Consider the following 24,804-nt stretch of genomic DNA (forward strand, 5'->3'; position numbering starts at 1 on the left):
CTGCAGGGACGGGCACCAGGACCGGAGGCAACGGGGTCAGGGTGCGGGGCTGGGGGACACGCATAGGTGGGGCCCGCAGTGCCAACCAGGGACACCGTGTAGCCCATGGTACCCGGTTGGGCACAGGTGTATGTGCCATGCTAACATGTTTGCCTTTCACCCCATGCAGAAAATAATGGCTTCTGGTCATCAGCCTGCGATGCTGGCCGCTGTGGCGATGGCCACTGCTCTGCTTGAAGCCCTGTGGCAGCATGAGCAGGGCCTTTCCGAGAGGAGGCGGAGGCTGCAGCAGAGGAGCGGGCTGCAGAGAGGCACGTGGCAGCCGCTCAGGTTGGAGGGCCAGCCACCCAACAGGCTGAGGAGGGTAAGGAGGAGGAGGAGGAGGGGGTGCCAAGGAGGTGGTGGTGAGGCCACACATGTATCGGCGCCGCAAGTCGTTTGAGGACCTTCTGGACCGGGCTTGAGAATGGAGTCAGACACATCTGTCAGGTGATGGCGCCCCTGGCACCACAGGGGTATGGGGGAGGACACCCGCTACCGCCGGCCATCAAGGTGACGGTCGGGCTGAATTTCTACAAGACAGGGTTGTTCCAATTGCCGAGTGGGAACCTGTCCGCCATCTCCCAGGTATCGCCGCACAGGTGCATCTGCACCGTCACTGACGCCTTGCATGCCCATGCGGAGCGGTACGTCAACTACCCTGTGGACCACGCCCACCAGGATGCCCGGGCTGCCATCGCCGGGATGCCCCGGGTCCAGGGGATTATGGAAGGGATGCGTGGCGCCCTACTGCTGTTGTTCACGAGCAGGAAGTGGTACCACTTCATGAACATAGAGCTGGTCCGCGATCATCAGATACGCACCATGCACGTCTGCACCCGATACATGACTCGTTCAAACTGGTGACTCGGTGATCCCCCCCCCCCCCCCCCCCCCCCCCGGCTGCGGGGCTGGTTGCTGGGCGACAGGGATTACCTGTTGCGATTGTGGCTGATGACACCTATACGGAGGCCACAGACTGACGCGGAGACCCGCTACAATGACGCCCATACAGCGACCAGGGGTGTTGTCGAGAGGTACTTCGGGGTCCTGAGGATGAACTTCAGGTGCCTGGACCGTTCTGGAGGGGCTCTCCAGTACGTGGCAAGGATGTCGCTCACATCTTGGTGGTCTGCTGCATCGTCCACACGATCGCGCAGCAGAGGGGCGATGTGCTGGAGGATGATGTGGAGGAGAGGCAGGCTTCGTCAGATGAGGAGGATGATGGATAGGGTGACAACGAGCGGGGCATGTGGCCTAGCTGGGCGCGGGAGGCCGCACAACGATACCGCCAGGACCAGCGCGCACAGGACGCACTCGTCACAGCACGCTTCACAGACTAGGAGGGAGGGGAGACGCTGGCCATGGACACCACCATCCCACACCTCCTCACCTCCCACACCACCGAACACCCTCACCTCCGACACCACCGAACCACCTGCATGCACACCCTCTCTGTTGCACGTACTTGCGGCGTTCCCAGCTGGGGGCACTGGTTTGCCAGTGAGAGCAGATTGGAGGATGGAGGATGATGACAGCCCGCTCTGCGATGAGCTCGATGCTCCACATCCGTGCTCAATGTCTGACCCATACCCACAGTACCACCTTCCACCTGGATGATCCCTGCAGGTGAACTGGCCAGTCCATCACACGGTCCTGTCGAATTGCTGGGAAGTGGATGTTGGGGACGGTCAGGGGTTGCGGGGGGGTATCATAGAATTTACAGTGCAGAAGGAGGCCATTCGGCCCATCGAGTCTGCACCGGCCCTTACAAAGAAAACCCGCTCAAGCCCATGTCTCTACCCTATCCCCGTAACCCAGTAACCCCCACTTAACCTTTTTGGACACTTAGGGCAATTTAGCAAGGCCAATCCACCTAACCCGCACATCTTTGGACCGTGGGAGGAAACCGGAGCACCCAGAAGAAACCCACGCAGACACGGGGAGAACGTGCAGACTCCGCACAGACAGTGTCCCAAGCCTGGGAATCGAACCTGGGACCCTGGAGCTGTGAAGCAACTGTGTTAACAACTATGCTACTGTGCTGCCCACTGGGCCTTCACTCGTCCCCATCCCCACTGGCCAGCACTGACCGCCCCAGACCCACAACATCCAGACAGAGCAGAGAGGCAGGTTTCAACGGTGTTAACAGGTGTTTAATGTCAAGGGTTATATACAGTCTGTGCCCTAGTCCCTATAACTAAACTGCCCTGCATCCGGGCCAACTTAACTGGTGTCGACCACATACCCATAGTGCGACAGGTATGTATCGCGGAGGGGGTTGAAGGCAGGGGGTGGGCCGTGGGGGGGAGCACGTAAGGGAGTTTGGGGTTGGGAGGCGGTGTCCGTTCCCCTGGCCAGTGCCCCCCCTCTAGTCCCCCTCCTAGTCGGTGAACCTGGAGGATATCATATGGCTTGTGCGCATTGGCCCTGACGCACACGTGGTGAGGCCTCCCGTGATCTGCCTATCCTCAACATTCCCCGCATCCTCCCCATCGAACGAGACCCGCCGTTGCTCCTCCTCCAGCACATCGCTCCTCTGCTGCGTGATGTTGTGGAGGATGCAGCAGGCCGCCACGATGTGGGTGACCCTCTCAGCATCATACTGGAGGGTCCCTCCAGAGCAGTCCAGGCATCTGAACCGCATCTTTAGGATGCCGAAGCATTGCTCGACCATGCCCCTGGTCGCTGTATGGGCTTCGTTGTAGCGGGTCTCCACATCAGTCTGGGCTCCAGATAGGCGTCAGCAGCCACAAATGCAGCGGATAACCCTTGTCACCCAGGAGACAAACCCTCAGCCAGTGGCTTGAACATGTCAGGAATCATCGAGTGTGCCAGGATGAAGGCATCATGCACACTGCCCGGGTATCGGGCGCAGAGGTGAATGATGCATAGCTGATGGTCACATATCAGCTGCAGGTTCATCGGGTAGAACCCCTTTCAGTTGGTGTAGTGTGGCCTGTCATCTGCAGGTGCTCGAAGGGGAACATGCATCCCATCGATCATCCCCTGGAGCTGGGGCAACTCGTCAATGGCGATGAACCCCGCTGCCCGGGTATTCTGGTGGGCTCTGTGCACATTGAAATAGATGTATTGATCTGCCTGGGCATATGGGCCTCTGTAACGGCGAGGATTCACCTGTGCACTAGGGTTTGTGGGATCCCGGACAGGTCCTCACTCGGCACCTGGAAGGACTGCGTCGTGTAAAGGTTCAAGGCGACCATCACCGTAATGACCACTGGGAGCGCATGTCCTCCCCCATATCCCTGTGGTGCCAGCTGTGCCATCATCTGGCAGATATGTCGCACAGTCTCTCTGTTCAGCCGAAGTCTTCGGCGGCATGCCCACTCTGCAGGTCCTCGCATGACAGGTGGTGCCGGTACACACGTGGCCTCATGCGGTGCCTCCTTGGTACCTGCTCCTCCTCACCCTGTTGGCGGCTTGCTCTCCAACCTGGTCGGCTGCCACCAGCCCCTTTGCTGCATACACTGCTGTTGTCCGCTCCGCTGCTGCCCGCTCCGCTGCTGCAGCTTCCTCCTCCTCCTTGAGCAGCGCCCACTCGTGTAGCTGCAGGGCAACTCCCAGGACTGCAGTTCCCAGCAGGAAGGCATCATCGCTGGTTGCATTCCAATATACATTGTCTGCAGGGGGTGAAAGGTCGACATGTTAGCGTCGTGCATACCCCCATGTCTAACCAGGACCACCGGGCTACATGGCGGCCTCGGTTGCCACTGTGAAATCTGCCCCCCACATCTCCCTTCCCTGCGCCCCCCCATGCCCGCACCCTTGGCCTCATCAGTGCCCTGCACCGTGGGGTCTATGTCTCTGATGCCAGGGGTATTGTTGTCTGGCACTGCCCCTGCCTCGAGCCACTGTGGGTGTTTCCCTGGGTGGGCCGCCGGTAGGTGACGGCTGGCTGAGGGAGGTTGGGGCGGGCGGTGTGACAGGGGGGTGGCGTGCAGGGATGAAGGGTTGAGGACACACTTAAGGCCGGTGTCACAGTGCAGAACCAGGGGTCAAGGTGGGTTGTCAGTGGGTTCGGGGCATGATGGCCGCATTAATGGCGGTCCATACCTGATCACCGCCCCAGTCCCATGGAGGGGTCACCCAGGCCACTTGACCTGTTCCCCTCCATCCCCTGAGCCTCCCCCACCCCTGCCAGCCTGGCCAGTGACCAGCTCGGTGGTCTGCAGTCACTCCTCTCTGGTCCTACCTCCACTCTCTCTCTCTCTCTCTCGCTCTCTCCCTCAGCACGTGAACTGTCGGGAACTTGCCCATCGGAGGCAGAAAATCACGGAGGGTCCGGAGAATATCGGGTAGGGCCGCTAATGACATGCAAACGGTGTCTAATCTTAATCTTTTTATTATTGTCACAAGTAGGCTTACATTAACACTGCAATGAAGTTACTGTGAAAATCCCCAAGTCTCTCACCTGTTGGGTGAACATAGAACATAGAATATAGAACATACAATGCAGAAGGAGGCCATTCAGCCCATTGAGTCTGCACCGATCCACTTAAGCCCTCACTTCCACCCTATCCCTGTAACCCAATAACCCCTCCTAACCTTTTTTGGACACTAAGGGCAATTTAGCATGGCCAATCCATTTAACCTGCATGTCTTTGGACTGGGAGGAAACCGGAGCACTCCGTGCTGCCCATTGCTACCGTGCGCCTGCCATGATTGTGGCATTGGAGTGTTACTGAAAAAGTCGAAGAACGATTCCTTGGATACCGTTCCTGTCGCTGTTTGTGGATTGCTTCAACCCCCATGGTTTGGTTTTGTTCGGTTTTTTGCACTGTGACATTCTTACCTTCCTTCCAGTCGATTGTGCAGCCTGTGGAGCCGATGACCTGCGGCTTATCCACGCACGATTTCAGTGGCTGTGAGTCCACCTGATACACTTTATTGATCACCTCATTCAGAGATCATAGATCACAGAATTTACAGGGCAGAAGGAGGCCATTTGGCCCATTGAGTCTGCATCGGCCCATGAAAGATCACCCTATCTAAGCCCACACCTTCACCCTATTCCCGTAACTCAGTAACCCCATCTAACGATTTTAGACACTAAGGGGCAATGTAGCAATGCCAATCCACCTAACCTGCACATCTTTGGACTGTGGGGGGAAACCAAAGTACCCGGAGGAAACCCACGCAGGCACGGGGACAGCGTGAAGACTCTGCACAGACAGTCACCCAAGCCGGGATCGAACCTGGGATTCTGGAGCTGTGAAGCAACATGAAAAACTCATGAGGCACGACTGCAAACTCCTGAGTGAAGCTCCACTGCTTTTCATTGTCCGCCCATTTCACACTCACACCACATAGATACTGTAATATGGGCTCATCATAATCTCGTATCATGTAATTGAGTCGATGCACGTTCTTCAAGAGTGTTAGCCAGAATGCTCGCCGGCAGTTCCGTCCCAATGTCTGATTTGTCGTTTTCCATGAGGATTTAATCTAAACCCTCATACACCGTGCATTCCGTAATGCTTTGCAGTGATCCACTGTGTTCAGGAGGCCAGCTATCTCCGAGGAGATTTAACCGCTCAACTAGATTTAATAGTTCACACATTTTAAAACCAATTACTGAATCCACATCCAAATCTACTACATGAATAGAAATTGTGTGTTTTATGGCTGCTCTTGAGAGCACTAATTCACAAACATCAAAAGTCTCTAACGTTGTGTTGCCGAAGTCTATCATGATTCCTGACTGATTCGTAAAGGCTTGTTTAACTGCTTCACAATAAGCAGATTTACTAGGTTCACTGACTCTTTAGGGTCAAAGTCACACCCAATGAAGGTATTATTGAGCATTACCTTTGACTTGAGTACAGCTGTGAAATTGTTCAGAACCGGCTGTTTGTCTTCATACTTTGTTCTGATTGTGCTTCCATCTTTGTTTCTGTGCACCGCAATGTTCCTCGGCTTGATAAAATCCATGTAAAATTGCTCTTCTTTGGTGATTTCATCTATCGCATGCACTGCTCATGCATGATCTGTGGTGGAATGCTCAAAGCATTGCTTTGCAAAGTGCCCAACACCGCCGCACCTGGAACAGGCTTTTCCATAGGCCAGGCATTGCCGAGAAGAGTGTCGAGTGCCACATTTTTGGCACAATATGGCGGCAGCGGCTCCTGTCAGCCACTGTTTCTTCATTATGTGCACAGCACTAATGGCGTTGGCTTCTTCATCCACACTGGCTCCAAAACATTTTGAGCAGAATGCGCCTATTCGTTATGCAATAATCTTGCTCGTCTTGCATATCTTTATTGCTTTTTTCAGTACTAAATCTTCCTCCCACCATAGTACCGTCCGAAGCTAATCATCAAGCACACCATATTCAATTTGGTCACATATCAATGAGGATCTTAAGTCACCAAAGTTACATGACAGCCTCAGGTCTGTGACAAAACTATCAAACGAATCGCCAGGTCTCTGGGTACGTCTACAAAACATAGAGCTCAAATGTTTCATTCTTCTTGGAGGAACAGTGCTTATTAAAGAGCTTCATCACTTCATTGAAGTTCTTCTGATCCCCCTCACTTTCAAAGCCAATTGAGTTGTGGAGCGGGATTCTCCGACCCCCTGCCGGGGGGCGGCGTGAATCACGCTCCGGCGCCAGCTGCTGAATTCTCCGCCGTTGGTTTTTTCGGGCGGGGGCGAGGATCATGGCGCACCGGTTGGGGGCCATTAGCAGCCCGGCAATTCTCCGGGCCCCGATGGGCCGAGCGGCCACACGTTTTCGGCCAGTCCCGCCGGCATGAAACAGACATGATTCACCCCGGCGGGACCTGGCTTGGAGTGCGGCTTGCGGAGTCCTCGGGGGGACGCGTGCGTATCCAGCCTGGGGGGGGGGGGCCACGGTAGCCTGGCCCGCAATCGAGACCCACCAAACAACGGGCAGGCCTGTGCTGTGGGGGCACTCTTTCCCTCTACACCGACCTCTGTAAGGCTCCACCATGGCCGGTGTGGAGAAGAAACCCCCTGCGCATGCGCAGAAAACACGGCGGCAGTTCTGCGCATGCGCCAAAACGTGCCAGCAGTCCTGCGCATACGCCAACTCGCGCTGGCCGGCGGCAGCCCTTCGCCGCCGTTTGGCATGGTGCCAACCCCTCCAGCGCCGGCCTAGCCCCCGGAATTGCATAGGATTCCGCAACTTCCGGGCTGCCCGATGCTGGAGTGGTTCGCGCCTCTCTTAGCGCCGGTACGGGCTGCTCGGCCAATTGCGGAAGAATCCCGCCCATATACATTGAGCGCTTGTGAACCCGCCTGTGTTAGCAGCAACGCAATTCGCCTTTCATCAGGTTGGGCCTGGAGGTCCATGGCCGAAACATTGTTCGAACGGCTGTTTGAACAGCTGCCAGTTTTCACCTACGTTCCGAATATCTGAAGCTGTTGGGGGGCCTTCAGTCCGTCCATCCCGAACTTTAGTATATTTACGCGTTGGGTCGCCTCAGGGTGCTGTTCACCAGACTGGTCATCAAGCCGAATGCCTAACGTTATCACTGCCGTTGCCAACCTCAAATCTTCAGCACACCTGGCCCCATGTTGTGTTTGGTCCCTTGAACTCGTGCTGGATGGTTGCAATCTGATACAGTGCACGTTATCATGGAGTCTTGCTACTCCTCTGGAACTTACAACTTCTGCTGACCTGTTACATGTACGTCTCATTATCCTCAGCCTCGTGCTTTACTGGAAATTACAGGATGAGCCTCTCTTTATGTACAGAGCTCAGGTCACATGATCTTGAGACCATATGATATGTCTGTACCACCGAATTTGATATGCCCCTTTGTCACATGACCACAGTGGTGAGCTGCCTTCTTGAACCACTGCACCCCATTCGGTGTAGTTACACCCATAGTGCTACAAGGGAGTTCCATGATTTTCACTCAACAATAGTGAAAGAATGGTGATATATTTCCAAATCAGGATGGTTTGTGGCTTGGAGGGGAATTGCAGGGTTCGTGTTCCCATGCAATTACTGCTCTTGCCCTTCTCAACGGTAATGATTGTGGGTTTGTAAGGTGTTGCCTAAGGAGGCTTGCTGAGTTCCTGCAGTGCATCTTGCAGAATCTTGCAGATGGTACACCATGTAGACGGTACACCTTGTAGATAGTATATCTTGTTGATGGTACACACTGCTGACACTGTTCGCTGATGATGGAGGGAGTGAACATTTATACATGGGATGCCAATCAGGTGGGCTGCTTTGTTCTAGATGGTGTTGAGCTTCTTGCCAATTGCCGGAGCTGCACTCATCCAGGCAAGGGGAGGAGTATTCTATCGCACTCCTGACTTATGCCTTGTAGATCAGTGTTTGTCCAATTTTTTTTCCCGGGACCCACTTTTGGCAACCGACCAACCGTTGCCACCAACACCAGTTGGGTCACTGTCTGCACGTTCTCCCCGTGTCTGCGTGGGTTTCTTCCGGGTGCTCCGGTTTCCTCCCGCAGTTCAAAGATGTGCAGGTATGATGGATCGACCATGATAAATTTCCCTCATTGTCCAAAAAGGTGAGGTGGAGTTACTGGGTTACGGGGATAGGTTGGAGGTGTGGGCTTGAGTAGGGTTCTCTTTCCAAGGGCTGGTGCAGACTCAATGAGTCGAATGACCTCCTTCTGCACTGTAAATTCTATGATAATAAGGTTCCTCTTAGGGTTGTTTGAAGGCTTTGTATGATGAACTCTGTCACGTTGAATAAGACTATTGTGCAGATACGCCATGTGACATTTTTCTCGTAAAAGAGCAGTAGTTCGCTAAATAGAGATCCTTCAAACTGGTTGGCCTCAGTGTTCAGGCAACGTATTCTGCTTGGTCATATGGAGGCAAACAGGTTGAATGGCCTCCTTTGTGCTCTATGATTCTATGATCTTCTTTGCATCCAGGACAATTCTGTTCCACTCAGGGGAACAGAACTGGTATGAAAGCCACAGAGCCATTGTGAGGAATTTCTGTTTTCTAAATTTTCTGTTCAATGAACAACCAGAGAAATAGCATTGGCAAATTTCCAACAGCAGATCTTTAGAGAGGGATTTCTCAATTTAAGAGAAGAATCAAGCAACGATGATGCACCATTTCAACAGAAGTTCTATTTAAGCTAGATAGTTTAAGCTGCCAATATCCATTGCAATCATTTAACTGCTCACAACACAAAATGCTGCTTTTGTGGCTTTACCCATACTAAACATAGGTGAAGGACTTCAAAAGCACGGTTTGTCCTCTTTGACTGTCAGATTGTAAGATCACATGAATAGACTGTAATACATGCCTGGGAACACTACAGATTAAAAGCAAGAAGGTTAGGAATGTAACTCACGGTTTGTGATGTTGTGGCATCTAAGGTTAAGTCTAGAGCTCATCGGAGGAGCTACAGATAACATTGTGAGGACTTGAGCGATTGATCGGAATCAGTCTGTTTTGAATGTAGGTATTTCAGTGTTGAGTTCGGGAAAAAAAGGACCCATAAACAGTACAAAGTATTGATTTTTGCTTTCCAGTCTGCTTGCTAGAGGGGAACATTCTTATTATACTGTAAGTACCAAAATCGAATCAATGAGTTGAGAAATTCTTATGATAAAGCCGTAGGTAATTAATTTTAAGACATTGAACTTTTTTATATTCCTTCAAGGAATATAAGTGTTGCTGGAAGGGCCAATATTAGTTACTTCTGTCTGTAGCTGCACCCACAGTGCTGTGAGAGAGGTTGTTCCAAGATTTTCACCAATGACCATGAAGTACAGCAATACAGTTCCAAGTTAGGATGCTAAGTGACTTGAAAAAGATCTTGTGGATAGTGGTGTCCCCTTGTCGTTCTAATTGGTAAAGGTTGAAGGGTACTGTTGAAGGAGGACTGGGGAATTGTTGCAGTCCGACTTACAGAGGTACATATTGTTACCATTGTGTGCTAGTGGTGGAGGAAATTAATGCTAAAGTTGTTGAATGGGGTGCCAATTCGGTGCACCGTTTTGTCCTGTTTGGTGTTGAGCTTTTAGACTCATCCCAGGCGAGTGAAGAGTATTGCAACACACTTCTGATTTGCAGATGGTGGATGAACTTTGGGGAGTCAGGAGGTGAGGTATGTGCTGCTCCAGTTACATTTCTGGTCAATGGTAACAAACAGGTTGTTGATGGTGGAGGTTTCTTTGTCATGGCTTTGCCATTGAATGTCAAAGAGGGAGATGGCTGAATTCCATCTTGTGGGAGTTGGTCAAATTCTCTCTTCTTGGAGATGGTCACTGCCTGGCCCTTAAGGTGGCATGAATGCTACTCGTCATTTAACAATCCAGACCTGAATACTATCCAAGTCTTGCTGGATGTGGACATGGACTGCTTCAGTATCTGAGAAGTTGCAAATGCGACTGAACACTTCAGTGATCATGCTTGCTTCTGATCTTATGATAAGGTAATGGATGAAGCAACTGAAAATGGTTGGTCAGGGCACACTACCCTGAGGAACTTAGACTGAGGTGATAGATCTCTTAAAATCTACAACCATCTCCCTTTATGCTAGGTATGACTCCAACCAATGGAGAGTTTTCCCCTTGTTCCCATTGACTGCAATTTTGCTGGTGCCTCTTGACACCACACTCAGTCAAATGCTACCTTGATATCAAGAGCAAGTACTCTCACGTCTCATCTGGAATTCAATTATTTTAATTCTGCTTGATCAGGGCTGAAATTAGGTTAGGAACTGAATGGTCGTGACAGAACCTAAACTGAGCATTGATGAGCAGATTTTGATAAGATACCTTGCATCACTTTGCTTATGTTTGACAGTAGACCGATGAGCTGGTAATTGGTCAGATTGGACTTAATGAAATAAAAATCGCTTATTGTCACGAGTAGGCTTCAATGAAGTTACTGTGAAAAGCCCCTAGTCGCCACATTCCGGCGCCTGTCCGGGGAGGCTGGTACGGGAATCGAACCGTGCTGCTGGCCTGCTTGGTCTGCTTTAAAAGCCATCGATTTAGCCGAGTAAGCTAAACCAGCCCCTGGTTTATCATGGTTTATTGAGTGGACAGGACATACCTGGGCAATGTTTCCCGTTATTGGGCAGATACGAATGTTGTAGCTGCCCTGGAGAAGGTTGACTCAAAGGACAGCTCAACTCACTGCTGCCAAGATGTTATCAGGGCTCCTGTACTTGACCTTCCTGTATCTGTGCTTTCAGCCATTTTGTGATACCACACAGAGTGTAAACAATTGGCTGAAGACTAGTATGTCTGATGGTGGGATTCTCAGGAACTTCTGGCTGAAGATGATTGTAATCACTTCAGCATTATCTTTTGCACTGATGTGCTGGGATCCGCCATCATGGATGATGGGATGTTCTTGGAGTCTTCTCCACCAATTACTTATTTAATTGTCCATTCACAATTCGATGTAACATTTATTTTCAAAGGTTGTGTGGAAAAGACTGCTTTTGGTCAATGAAAGGTCCTCACTCTGTTATATTAAGTCATTCAAATACATTTTGAATGCAGTCTGCCTCTGATAATTCAATCTTGCTTTTTCATGCTCATTTTTTTGAGTTATCCAGTGGTTTGAATTAACAACCATAAATAATATAGTAAAGTGAGAACTTAATACTAAATATTTATCCCTCACCACCTCAGCTATTCACACTTTTCCTGTTTCTCGTAAGTGTTATTGATGTCTCTCATTATGCCTCCTATGGTCATGCTAACACTATTACAGACATTTAATCATCTTCTGTTTACACTTGAGTGTGTGTGTGTTTTTTTTTGGTTCTGCTTATTTCTAGGCATAGTCCATTGACAATTTCTGATCAAAGGTCCACACCTGAAATGTTACCTCATAAATTCCCTTTCTTGACCTGTAGAGCACGTCTGATATTTTCCCAGGTGTAATTCAGGGCCAGAACAAGAGGAATTGCGTTGACAAAAAGAAACAGCAGGTTTAAGCAGAATGTCTACCATCCTTGAATAGCTCAGTACAATCTTGGACAATCCAAAAAGTCTGCTGGCTTCATTCTCTGTTATTGTGGTGAAGGTTTCCCCTTCCCATTTAAAAATTACACAATTGCAAGGTGCTGCCAAACGACCGCTTTGTAAAAGGACAAATGGTACAAGCAACAAAACAGATGTCAGTTTCGGAGCATTTTTGTGCAAATATTAATCATTCCTTCTGTGAGGTAAAGAATCTGCCTCTGTGGAATAAAGCAGATGTTTGTTATGCAGCATCAGGCACACTTTGTATTACCTGTCACAACAGAGAATGCTTCACGGAGGATTTAGGTCAATAAAGCTTGTCGCCCAAAACATATCCCTGAGGCTACCTCTCTTTGAACGGCCTTTGTGCACAGTCTTTACCTTTCCCTACTGGAAGATGATTTTCAACTGATGTGGCTCCAGTGTTTTAAATGTGCCCTGTGGCTAATTTAATTAATTTTGGTTGTTACAATCCTTATACAATTACATGCAACGATCTCAGCTTCTCAATCTATCCAGTTCATTCTAGGCGTTAGAAACATTTCTTATTTGATTATAGCATATGCTATTAACATGTGAGTACAATCGGACAAGAAAATTGAGTTCTCAGTCATCCCAGTATTATATCATTTCTTCAGTGCCAAAGTGCATATTTAGGCCTATGCCTGGGATATATAGGTCCAACCCCCATTTTTCAGCTAATAAATGCTATACTTGCACTCGAAATTGGCCTTAATATTTCAATTCAGAGACACATGTTATACTCACCTGAGAAGGTGGTGTGTGGGATCAAGCAGGTGAAACAGACCATGTTGCCAAGAGGATGGATGGGAGTTTAAGACAAACTCAACTGTAGCAAACTGCGCATGGCGACTGACTAACAGAAATGGGACTTCCTGCACCAACACTGGCGATTTACAATTTATTCTTGTTCCCTGTATTTGGAAGCAATTCTCAAAGCTTCAAAGGTTGACTTACATGCTGTGGTCTATGGTAGCTTTTACCCCATCGTCTCTACAATTGGTCACTGCATTTTCTTGGATTACAAGAACAATTCTTTGCATTTAAAAAAAAATCCTTCGTCAGAGTTACAAATAAGGGGCAAAATTCTCCCCTACCCAGCGGGGCGGGGGGTCCCGGCATAGCGGAGTGGCACCAACCACTCCGGCGTCGGGCCTCCACAAAGGTGCGGAATTCTCCGCACCTTTAGGGACCAAGCCCTCACATTGTGGGGCTAGGCCCGCGCCGGAGCGGTTGGCACCACACTGACTGGCGCCAAATCCGGCAACAACGGCCTTTGACGCCCGCCGCCTGGTGCCGGGGCTGGCCGAAAGGCCTTCGCCGGTTCGCGTATGCGCCGGCGCGTCAGCTGCCGCTGACGTCACCACCAGGCCATGCGCGCTGGGGGATTCACTTCCGCCGCCGCCATGGTGGAGGCCGTGGCGGCGGCGGAAGAAAAAGAGTGCCCCCACGGCACTGGCCCGCCCGCCGATCGGTGGGCCCAGATTGCTGGCCTGGCCACCGTGGGGGCACCCCCCGGGGTCCGATCACCCCGCGCCACCCCCAGGACCCCAGCGGCCCGCTCGCGCCGCCGATCCCACCGGCACAGAGGTGGTTCTAACCACGGCGGTGGGAGAGGCCTCTCAGCGGCGGGACTTTGGCCCATCCGGGCCGTGGGATTCTGGGCGGGATTGGCGGCACGCCGACTTTTTGCGGGTGGGAGAATTCTGGACATGGCGGGGGCGGGATTTTCGGAGGCCTCGGGTGATTCTCCGACCCTGCTGGGGGTTGGAAAATTTTGTGCAAGAGCTCAGAGTGTGGACAAGGGCAAATCCCTAATCCAACACCTTGTCTGCTCCAAAAACCGATTCAAATTGAATCCAATTCATGGTCCCCACAAGAGAGACATATGAGAACCAGTCATTACACTTGACCTATGCTCATCTTAGCCAAAATGTCGAGTGGCAATCATTTATATAATCTTTCACACACATCACAACATGATCACACCTCAACACATCTCAAGGTGCGCTCCAGATCCAAAGTTGGGAAGGTAGAGCTGAGCAACAACTTGATCAAACAACTCGTTTAAAAAAAGATCTTTAAAGAATGAGAGTTGCAGAATTCACTTGAGTGGAAAATCTAGACATCTGGGGCGGGATTCACTGACCCCCCCCCCCCCCCCCCCCCCCCCCGGGCCACCCGAATTCTCCGGCCCGTGATGGGCTGAGTGGCCGCCCGTTTTAGGTCCGTCCCGCTGGCGTAAATTAAGGTAGGTAGTTACCGGCAGCCTCCGGGGTCCTCGGGGGGGGGCACGGGGGGATCTGGCCCCAGGGGGTGCCCCCACGGTGGCCTGGCCCGCGATCGGAGCCCACCGATCCGCGGGTGGGCCTGTGCCGTGGGGCACTGTATTCCTCCGCGTCGGCCGCTGCAACAGTCCGTGATGGCCGACACTGGAATGGCGCTCCCACGCATGCGCCAAGTTGCACTGCCCTTCGGCGCCGGTTGGCATGGCGCCGGAGTTGCCCGGCCCGCCAGTTCGCGGAGAATCCCACCCCTGAAGGCACAGCCATCATGGCTTATGTCAACACAACTGGGGCAGCACGGTGGCACAGTGGTTAGCATTGCTGCCTACAGCGCTGAGGACCCGGGTTCGAATCCCGGCCCTGGGTCACTGTCTGTGTGGAGTTTGCACATTCTCCCCGTGTCTGCGTGGGTTTCGCCCCCACAACCCAAAGATGTGCAGGTTCGGTGGATTGGCCACGCTAAATTGCCCCTTAATTGGAAAAAATAATTGGGTACTCTAAATTTATAAAAAAAAAAGAAAAACACAACTAAATGTTTAACTTGGAGGTTGGGTTACAGCTGACAGCTACATTGGGCACGAGGATCATTGGATTTAAATGAAATGATGTAAACTTTAGACGTTGAGGAACTAATTTATCCTTGTGTTGAGGGTGATATTGAGTTATAGGTTCTGTTCAAGCTTGAATATGGCACCAACATTGTGAAGCCTGGCTCAGTGGAGTGAAGCGAGCTGTAGCTGGTGTCAATGGTAAGGTGATTGTATGGAAGACGGTGAGCGATATTTTCTCATATTTACTCTAAGATTTGGCTGTGGCAAGAAAAACAGCATGCAGCTCCCCAGCTGCACAGCCAGCTTTTCTCACCAGACAATGCAGCACTTTGAGTTAAAAAGTGCTACAGGTATCTTTGGTGCCCTAACACTGGTGAGGTGGGGCCTGATAGAGCTGGCAACAACAGTTGCACAGAGATTGAGGTGCTCAGCAAACACTTTGGAAGTTGATAGGGGGCTGGATTTTAATCCTTGAGGCAGGTCGTGGTAGTTGGGAAAATTCAAATTCTCAGGCTGGTCCTTCTGCCTCAGGTGAAAGTCCAGACCCAGTCACAGGCACTACCAGCTGTATAAGCAGGCTTCTTAAAAGGCCCACAATGTGCTGTGGGACTTGGTCACAATTAAAATAATAACACAACCCTCTCCCCTCCCACTCCCTCATCCCCACACACATCCATTCATCACCCATGCTCCCCATTCTTCTCCTATAGCTCCTTATGCCCCCATGCCAATAATTGCCCCCAAAACAATGACAAAACCCCTCATGCCAAGATAGGTTTAGATGAGGCTCAGGGAAAGCATTGTTTGTTTGATAGCTCTGGCTCTCTTGTCTTCTGTCAAGTTCACAATATTTAGTTTCATAAAATAAAGAGGTTTCAAGTACTTGCCGTTTCAACTTTTGGTACTTTAGAGTCGAGTTGATATATACTTTAGTGGCAAGTTATCAATCACCTACTTTTTTTTTTTAACCCATCCAACTGTCTCTATAGGAAGTCTTGTTCTGCTATGGGTAGCCTTTAAGCCGGAAGTTCCAGGTTCAAGTCCCACCACAGGAATTGATGGCCAAGGAATGTGCTTGATAACATGGCCAAAAAGGTTGAGTATCAACCTGCAAAATCTTTCCAACATATCAATGGTGGAGGGTAAGAGGGAGAGAAAAATCTTGGTCAGCCATGTTTGATGCAGAGTCACACCTCCACAAACTATAGGCCTCTGGTGACAGTCTAGTGACTCTGTTCCAGGACACAATTGGCCTTCATAGCAAGAGGATTTAAGGGTAGGAATAAGGATGTTTTACTGCAATTTTATAGGGCATTGGTGAGGCCACACCTGGAGTATTGTGTGCAGTTTTGGTGTCCTTGTCTGAGGAAGGATGTTCTTGTTATGGAGGGAGTGCAGCAAAGATTTACCAGGCTGATTCCTGGAACGGCGGACTGTCATATGAGGAGAGATTAAGTTGGTTAGGATTATATTCATTGAAGTTTGGAACAGTGAGAGGGGATCTCATAGAAAATTCTAACAGGATCAGACAGGGTAGATTCAGAAAGAATGTACCCGATGGTGGGGGGAGTCCTGAATTAGGTCATAATTTGAGGATAAGGAGTAAACTGAGGATAGAGTTAAGGAGAAATTTCTTCACCCAGACAGTGGTGAATCTATGGAATTCACTACCACAGAAAATAGTTTATGCGAAAGCGTTGTTTAATTTCAAGAAGGAATTAGATATAGCTCTTGGGGCTCACAGGATCAAGGGATATGGGGGGGAGGCGGGACAGGGGTATTGAACTTGATGATCAGCCATGATCATAATGAATGATGGTGCAGGCATGTAGGCCTTCTGCTTCTATTTACCATGCATGTTTCTATGTAGGCTATGGGAATGGGTAAAGTCTGCCTTGTGCACTACTGAGTGTGGGAAATGAACAAGAACCAAAACCACTGTCACTATAGGGTAAATACTTCAATATAGTTTATAGTGAGTGACTAGAAGTGCATAGAAGGGCAGAGAAGTGTCATAACTTGGCACAGGTGCATGGAGGTTGGGTGGGTGGGGGAGGGGGTGGGGGCAGGGGTGGATAGTTCCGATGGGACGTTTGTGGGATCATACCTTGTTATGGGTGACATGAGGAGGAGCTTTTGATCTTACATTTCAAAAGATCCCCTCATACAAACGAGGGTTCATAGCACCTCTGGGTTCTGTGAAGCACCACTCTTTGAAAAGCTGGCAGGACTCTCTGACAAGGACACACTGCAGTGCCGCATCCCTCGATTGGGAATGCAGGGTGCGAGCTTTTGTCCTGAACCAGTCCGAACCCTTAAAAGGCATTCCTGAAATTTGGAAGACCCAGGAATGGAGTCAGGAATTCCAGAATCAGGGCCCTGCCACAATTTCTAAAGGGCTCCTGAGTCATCCCGAACCGGCAAAAATTAGGCCTGCTATGTGAGGCTTGATCGGTTTGTCTAAAATAATTCAGGAACATTGTGAGAATCCCCAGCATGAACAAATTCTAGAAGATCAGCAAAAACTACTCATTATTTCTAAGAGAAAAATAAGAGAAAAAAAACAATTGTGGTTTTACTTTTGGCATGGGTATTAACTAGTTTCAGACTGACGACTACAATGGATCAAAGACTCACATTTTAAACAGCATTTCTTGTTTCAGTGATAAATACAGCTGCCTCGTAGGGAATGAATGTAGGTGAGTGGCAGCACCAGGAATAGCTGAAAGGTCAATGAAAGTTCTCCTCCTTGGTGTGTGAATAATCATTGTGATAAACTACTTGCTCGTAGATCATGATTTGATTTAACAGGTTTTACAAAGTGAGAGAGTGCAATTGATGGCTCTCTATTAAATGTGCAATGCAATTCCAATCCTAAATAAGTTACCTGTGCAGCTTGCACAGAAAAATCACAGCTAATACAATCCTATTGCTGCTACATGTGAACGATTTGAGTGTGTGCAAGATGCTGCAGTATTTCTATTGGTCTCCAATGTGTCAACAAGGTGAAGTTGGAGCCCAAAAACTGAGAATATAAAATAGAACCTCTTCCACAGCTAGCAATTACTCAACTGAAATGGGCTGTCAGTTAATTGAAATGCACGGGCTGTCTGATTCTCCCGATAGATGTGCATCCTCATTCAGTTCATGTGAAGAGTATTTCTCTATCCTGAGAATGTCATGTGGTGGTGTGGTTTTAAATTGAGAATTTGTATGTGCTATGTGTGTTGATGGACTTACTATGGAGAGGAGAGGGCCTCAATGTGTATAATTGCATGTTTGCAATGCCATTTTAATGATGAGGGATGCAACAGGTTGTTAAATTCTGCTGTGACATGTCATTCCCAAAACGGAACTTTGCATGCAAAGTATACAAAGCAAGAATTTGGAAGGAGAAATTCTGTTGTTAGAATGCGTGTGGAAAAATTTGACTCAGTGCATGAACCTAAATGGTGAGGAGCCAAAAATGGCCTCCTCAAAAGTGAAGCTGTTTATTGGAAGAACACTGATCAGGAAAATCTGTTCTGACTTCGAATTTCCTTTCACGCATCTGGTAGCCTCATGTTTATGGTACTGAAGGAGGAACCTTGAGATTGTGAGTTCAAATCCCACATGACTGGAACTAAATACAATAAACCCAATGTGCTGACATAGCAGAAAGCAACCACAAGAGGTTCTGATAAAATTCAAACTAGTTCACTAATTGTCCTCCAAGTTAGGTCACCTTGGTCCAGTCCATCTTCTGATATGTCTTGTACATGTATTTTGTTAATGAGGATGTTACCCTGATAGGGACAACAGTACTGTGGTAGTTATATTATAATGTTCCAGAGTGATTGAAATAAATATGCCCAACATGACACTTACCAACTTAAGTGCTTATCAGAGATCACATTTGGTGACAAGTAGAATGGACAATGCATTGCCACAAACATCGAATATTGAACATCTGTGTCACGTGGATGACAGGAGAAAGCTTACTTGAACTTGTCCTCACCAATTTGCCTGCCGCGAAAAAATAGTGAAAATCCAATCTGGCCTAGCCCCAACTTTTTTCAGCTACTTCATCAGTGACCTTCCGCGATCATAAGGTCACTGATGCTTGCACAATGTTCATTTCCATTTGTGGTTCCTCTGCTAAAGAATGTGGCCATGTGCAATGTTCAGGCTTGAACTCATAAGTGGTAAGTAACATTTGTATTCCACAAGTGCCAAGGAATGACCTTCCCAATGTTATGATTCTGGGAATACATTCTTGCTGGTTCTGCATCATGTCATGTGTAGTGATGTCAGCAGAGCGTTTGCATGGGTTTTGGGCAGATCACCATCTTGATTGTATGAGGAATGACCTTAATATACCTCTCATCATGTTTTACAAGAATTCAGATGTTTGGGAACCTCCAGAAATGTTCTCTTTGCAGCAACAAAGCAATATAACAGGAGATAAAACTGGCAATGAGGATCGAGGCAGGAAAATCACTGGAAAGATGATTTTTGTCGACTAACTGTGGGACGGCATGACCACAGTGTTTAGTACTGTTGCTTTACAGCGCCAGGGACCCGGGTTCGATTCCCAGCTTGGGTCACTGTCTGTGCGGAGTCTGCACATTCTCCCCGTGTCTGTGTGGGTTTCCTCCGGGTGCTCCGGTTTCCTCCCACAAAGTTCCGAAAGATGGGCTTGTTAGATAAATTGGACATTCTGAATTCTCCTCAGTGTATCTGAACAGGCGCCGGGGGGTGTGGCAACTCGGGGATTTTCACAAGACTTCATTGTAGTGCTAATGAAAGCCTACTTGTGACACTAATAAATATAACTATTATTGTTCTCGGGATTGGACTTACATGCATACACAGGTGTTGTGCAATGTGCTGCTGCCGATGTGAAAGTTTAACAGAAGATTTTGTGACAGCAACTGTGAGTAATAAAACTATTAATGGGGAAGACTAGCTTGCGTTGCAGTGAGTGGGGTCTGGACTGTAAGAATCCTGAATGTGGACATGGGGTGCGGAGAATGGGGATTTCAAATTCTGCTGACTCTGCATGGGCCACTATGCAAGAAAAATTTTAATACAGTCAGGCAAATGGGGAAAGATTTCCTTGTTGCTTGTTCAAGGGATTGTTTGTGCAATGCTTTCCCACACAGTTGGAAGGGAGGAAGTGTAGACCCTAGGAGCTGGGATTCAAAGAATAGTAGGGATAATGAGCACTATGGATGCGATTGATGAGGATTGTGAAACATGTACTTCATACAAAGAAAGATTTCAATTGTTTTTCATAGCTAATTAGAGACTGGGAAATCTAAAGTTTACAACATTTCTCAACTCATTTCGCCGTAAAATGTTTATGCTGCGACAGAAACCTAGTCACCCTGCAAAACCAGGAGACCAGTGCTTCAATGGAAATCTTAGGGGAACATTTATCTCCCAAACAATTACTGATTGCAGGAAGGATATGGTTCCAACCCCATAGTCAGGTAGAAGGTAAAACCATTTAACAGTTTGCAGTGCCTTTAAGAAGATTAGCTAGATATCGTGGATTTACTACAACACTTGATGATACACTTCGAGATAGGCTAGTTTGTGAATTACACAGTGAAGCTGCAATCATGTCATCATTGTACACAGGTTGGACACTCAGAGGGGGAAAGTTGGAGTAAATTGAATGCATGCAAGAACTGTGGCAAGAAGGGCCACATTGCCAAGGCGTGTTGGGCTCAGCAAACATCTCCTGCACCAAGGAAGTGCAAAAAGAACAATCTAGTTGTGCCTACAAATTAATAGATGAAGCTCAAGATCACTCAAAAGACAGTGAAATCGAACAACAGCAAGAGCTAAAGCTTGTCAATGCATGGCAAATGGCAATGTTATTTGGGCACATCCAAAACATAAAGTTCATGAAATTAAAGTGGAAGTAGTTATGGGCACAGCAGTATCGCTTATACCTGAGACAATTTGGCATCAAAGCTGAAGCACATGCCTTAAAAACCATCAAATGGTACGTACCTAAGGATGCACAGAAGAGGCTGCGCCATTAAAAGGATGCATTCTGGTGAAAGTAGAAACAAATGGGCAGACGGTGAAGGTGCCTCTTTACGTTGTTCTTGGAAACTCTCCTGCTCTATTTGACAGAGCATGGTTGGCTAAAATTAAGCATAACTGGGAAACAGTCCATCAATTAGTGGATTCAAAGATCAACTTGCAACAACTTCTGAAGAAGTATGAGGTGTTTGAAGATTTGTTCAGTTCTATGACTGGAGTTGCAGTACACCTAAAATTAAGGCAGCCAACACACCCAAATGTCTCAAAGCTAGAACAGTACCACACACCATCTGGCCTAACGTTGAATAAAAGCTAGACAGATTTTTAAGGACAATGAGTCAGTGAACCTGCTGCTACAAGTGATTGGGCGATACCAATTGTTCCTGTATTAAAGCTGGATGGCTCAGTGAGAATTCGTGGAGATTTTAAAACTGCTATTAATCCAATGTTGTGCGCTGATCATTATCCATTTCTGATGATTAAAGACTTGTTTGCTGGATCTTCGAGAGGACAGAAATTCAGTAAAATTGATCTCTCACAGGCATACCTGTAGATGAAAGTGGCTGCCAAATCACAGCTACTCTTCACCATCGTGACGCACAAAGGTCTGTTTCATTACAGAAAACTTCCTTTTGCAATAATATCTACTCCTGCTCTTTTTCAAAGATCCATGGATCAAATTTAAGAGGGTTGAATGAGTGCAATGTTATTTAGATGACATACTCATCACCGGTTTGAGTGAACAGGAACACTAAAATTTGGAAGCTACCCTGAAATGGCTACAGAGCACCAACCTGAGAATTAAGAAGGAAAAGTGTGATCTTTTCAAGTCGTCCATAAATTATTTGGGCCATATCATTGACAAAGATGGTTTACACAAAGAGCCAAAGAGAATATTAGCAATCGTAGAAGCACCATGTCCTCAAAATGTGACACAATTAAGGTTATTTTTAGGATTGGTCAATTATTATGATACATTTTTGCTGAATTAAACAACACGATTGAAACACTTACACATTTTGCTCTGTGTCAAACAGGCATGGCACTAGTCAAAAGAATGTGAAAATGCATATAATGAAGTGAAAGAAGTTTCACTGAAGTCAGAGGTGTTGGTTCATTATAATTCAAAAATGAAGTTGCAGCTTGCTTGCGAAGCCTCGTGCTATGGGGTCGGTGCAGTTGTCTCGCACATTATGCCTTCAGGAGAGGAGAGATCAATAGCTTTTACTTCATGCACTCTTACTAGTGCAGAAATGAATTACGCACAGCGAGAAAAATACGCTTTGAGCATCATTTTCAGTGCACCATTACTTTTATGGGCGTAATTTTACTCTTTTGAAAGGATCATCAGCCCTTGACTACAATCTTTGGGCTGTATGAAGATATAACTTCTTTGGCAGCGAGTAGATTACAAAGATGGGCCGGGATTCTCCCCTACCCAGCGGGGCGGGGGGTCCCGGCGGGGCGGAGTGGCGTGAACCACTCCGGCATCGGGCCTCCCCAAATGTGCAGAATTCTCCGCACCTTTAGGGGCAAGGCCCGCGCCGGAGTGGCTCCAGCTACGCCGGCCGGCGCGAACGGCCTTTGGCGCCCCGCCAGGCGCGGCCGAAAGGCCTTCGCCGGCCGGCGGAAGTCCACGCTTGCGCCGGTGCGTCAGCGGCTGCTGACGTCATACCGGCACATGCGCAGCAGAGGGGGTTCTCTTCCACCCCCCGCCATGGTGAAGGCCATGGCGGGTCGGAAGAAAAATAGTGCCCCCACGGCGCAGGCCCACCCGCCGATCGGTGGGCCCCGATCGCGGGCCAGGCCACCGTGGGGGCACCCCCCAGGGTCAGATAGCCCCGTGCCCCCCCCAGGACCCCGGCGCCCGCCCGCGCTGACAATCCCGCTGGCACCAGACATACTTTGATTCCCGCCGGCGGGAACGGCCTGTCAGCGGCGAGACTTCGGCCCATCGCGGGCCGGAGAATCGCCGCAGGGGACCCACCGAACGGCGCGGTGTGATTCCCGCCCCCACCGATTCCCGGGTGGCAGAGAATTTGGGCCACGGCAGAGGTGGATTTGACGCCGGCCCCGGGATCGGAGAATTCCGCCCATGGTCTTTGAGGTTGCCGGCGTACACTTACAATATCTAATATTGCAAGTCCGAGCAGCATACAAATGTTGATGCTTTATCATGATTGCCGTTACAAGTCAAGCATGACCCTGAAGAACACTTTATCAATATTTTGTATTTATCACTTGTGAATAGTGTATCCATAACTTCATCTCAAGTTCAAAGATATACAGGAACAGATCCAGTGATGGGGACGATGATGGGAATTGGTCCGAAATGGAACGTTGTCAGGCATTCATAGGAAAAATCCTGATCTCTAGTCCGACATCACGCGAAGACTTGAGATGACAGTACAGAATAGAGTTCTATTGCAGGGAATCCATGTGATTATTCCTCCGTGTTTACATAGTAGATTCCATCACCATTTGCACGAGGAACATTCTGGTGTAGTGAGGATGAAGGAATTGGCATGCAGTTATTTTTGGTGGCCAGAATTAGAAGCTCAAATTGAAGAGAAAGTTGGGCAATGCCAGTCTTGTGTAAAATGAAGGAACACTCTGCCATTAAAACCATTACATCCACGGGATTGACTGACTCAGCCATGGCAGAGAATTATTTTTGACTGACCACTGAATGGACACATATTTGTAGTGATTGCGGACGCACACTCAAAATGATCAGAAGTTGTGATAACAAAGTGACTGGTGGCTGAACAGACAATCAAGAAACGAGACAAAGTAATCGCAAGATTCGGAACACTGGAGTAGATTGTCAGTGTTAATAGCACATAAGAAGAAATTTGACGACCACTTGAAAGGGAACGGTATACACTGCATCAAGTCAGCTTCATATCATCCAGCAACAATGGATTGGCCGAACGTTTTGTGCAATCATTAAAGTATTCCATGAAAGTATCGAAGGACCAGGAGACATTATCAAGAAGAGTAAACAATTATCAGAACACTGCACCCGCTACCATGCAAAGTTCACCGGCAATGCTGTTGTTAAAGAGGAAACTACGAACGTAGTTTGATTTGTTAACTCCACCTGGTACTTCAGAGATTGTCAAATGATAACAGCAAGCACAAATTGCTGGGAGGGAGAAAAGCTCTAAAGTATTTAACCAGGGGGAGAAAACATAGAACATAGAACACAGAACAGTACAGCACAGAACAGGCCCTTCGGCCCTCGATGTTGTGCCGAGCAATGATCACCCTACTCAAACCCACGTATCCGCCCTATACCCGTAACCCAACAACCCCCCCCCCCCTTAACCTTACTTTTTAAGACACTACGGGCAATTTTAGAATGGCCAATCCACCTAACCCGCACATCTTTGGACTGTGGGAGGAAACCGGAGCACCCGGAGGAAACCCACGCATACACGGGGAGGACGTGCAGACTCCGCAGAGACAGTGACCCAGCCGGGAACTGAACCTGGGACCCTGGAGCTGTGAAGCATTTATGCTAACCACCATGCTACCGTGCCATAATTTAAAATAATATTTTAATTGAATTATTAACATATAACAAAGGAGAAACCATTACATGGTGCAGCAATGCCCACACAAAATCAGAAAAAACAAGCAACAACAGTAATGTGAACGCCAACAACTATAATACTGTCCAGAATAATCACCCCCTCTCACCAACCCTCCCCCCACCTTACCCATCCACTAACAGCTAACAGGGATCAACTTTTTACAGTGCAAAATGAACGACTGTCATCTACGATGTACGATGGAACCCATCAATCGACCTTCTTACCGTAAACTTGACCTTCTCGAGGGACAAGAATTCCATTAGATTGTTCAACCATGCTTCAGCACTGGGTGTTGTTGCCTGCC

Source organism: Scyliorhinus canicula, chromosome 13 (assembly GCF_902713615.1).
Source record: "Scyliorhinus canicula chromosome 13, sScyCan1.1, whole genome shotgun sequence".
NCBI classification, from domain to species: domain Eukaryota; kingdom Metazoa; phylum Chordata; class Chondrichthyes; order Carcharhiniformes; family Scyliorhinidae; genus Scyliorhinus; species Scyliorhinus canicula.